The 1,706-nt window shown below is 39.6% G+C and overlaps 1 pseudogene; it reads right to left on the reverse strand.

Moving 5' to 3' along the window:
• Positions 1–554: 554 nt before the first annotated feature.
• LOC125912538 (60S ribosomal protein L17-like) lies at positions 555–1,382 on the reverse strand (annotated as a pseudogene).
• Between the last annotated feature and the right edge of the window lie 324 nt (positions 1,383–1,706).

The raw sequence follows: 1,706 nt of genomic DNA on the forward strand, positions 1-1,706 counted from the left end.
AACCCTAATCAATCTGATTTCTGTCACATCTTCCTTTAACTATACGATATCACATCCTCCCATTAGCCAGATAGTACAACTGAGGAGATCTTTACAAGCTCAAAATTAGGCATTTGCCTGATCAGATCCCATCTAGGCAGTGACTTCTCCCAGTGAAATCTTAGTGCAGATGTAGAAAAATGTTAAAATTAGTCTACCTAGACCAGAGCTCAGCAAAGACATAAGGCACATGTCCTTGTTCTTGTGAAAGTGCTATCACATCTTTAATGACTATTGTCAAGACCTCTCATCCACAAGACTGAAAAATACCCTGAAAGTGAAAAAGTGATTTACCAAGTGGCACTACAGAGTAAATTGTTTCACATTTGTTAAGTTGTGAGAACACAAAAATGATACCTCGCTCAAACAGATGGAAGGGACGGTGGTATCAGCAACTTCATTTTTAAATATGAGATGTGACAACTATTGGTGTATGATATCAAAGAAAAAAATAAAGGTAGCCTCATGAAAATATGACCGCCATAAAATCAGCAAAACTGTAAAGTAATAATAACCATCATTTTTTTTTACTTTTATTTGCATTTATTTTATACAGAATTTACTCTTGGGCCATAAGTTTTTGTTTCTTCAGTTTCTTCTGGGATATCTTTTTCTTCTGTGCAACCTCCTCTTCTGGTTTAGGAACAATCTGCTCTTTTTCAGTAAGGATCATCTCAATGTGGCAGGGAGAGCTCCCATGTGGGTTAATCCTACCATGAGCCCTAGAAGTTCTATGCCACATCTTGAGGGCTTTGTTCACCTGGATGTGCTCAATGACGAGAGAATCTACATCTAAACCCTGAAGTTCATCATTACTCTCTGCATTTTTAAGCATGTGCAGTAAAAATTCAGCACTCTTTTTGGGCCACTGAGCCTGTGTCCAGCCCCACTGTTTGGCCTGGGCACACCTCCCAACTCTACCATTATAGCCACAGAATGGCATACATTGCTTCTGAAAAGTGACATCTTTCAGATTCTTGGTGGCTTTTTGGATATGCATACTCTTGATGGCATGGACAGTTTCACATGTGTTCCTAAAAGTGAATGTGAAGACTTGAACCTCTTTTTTTTATTATTTTTTTAATGTTTATTTATTTTTGAGAGTGAGAAAGAGAGAGGTGGGGGAGGGGTAGAAAGGGAGCCGGAGACATAGAATCCAAAGCAGGCTCCAGGCTCTGAGCTGTCAGCACAGAGCCCGACGCGGGGCTCAAACCCACGAACTGTGAGATCATGACCTGAGCCAAAGTCGGATGCTTAACCGACTGATCCACCCAGGCGCCCCTTGAGCCTCTTGATTTGCATGATTTCATAGGGTTTTCTGGGTCAAGTGAAGAGCGAACCATTTTCAGAGATCATCTCAGGCCACTTAGGGGAAGAGCAATAACCACCATTTTTGAGTACTCCAAATACATTGTCATAGTAAATCTTCACAGTATGATCCCCATTTTATAGATCAGAAAACTGAGATTCAGAGAGACTAAATAACTTATGAAAATTATATTTAGGAATTGGCAGAGCCAGAATCAACTATCACATCCAAAGCCCATAGTCCTTCCAGAATATCATTCTGCACCTCAAATAATAAACCCTCCTTAGCAAGGGAATCAATTTTGAAAATACAGTATAGCTATCTCTTACACAGTAAGTTTTTAGCTCTCAAAATTTAA

Source organism: Panthera uncia (assembly GCF_023721935.1).
Source record: "Panthera uncia isolate 11264 chromosome C1 unlocalized genomic scaffold, Puncia_PCG_1.0 HiC_scaffold_4, whole genome shotgun sequence".
NCBI lineage: Eukaryota > Metazoa > Chordata > Mammalia > Carnivora > Felidae > Panthera > Panthera uncia.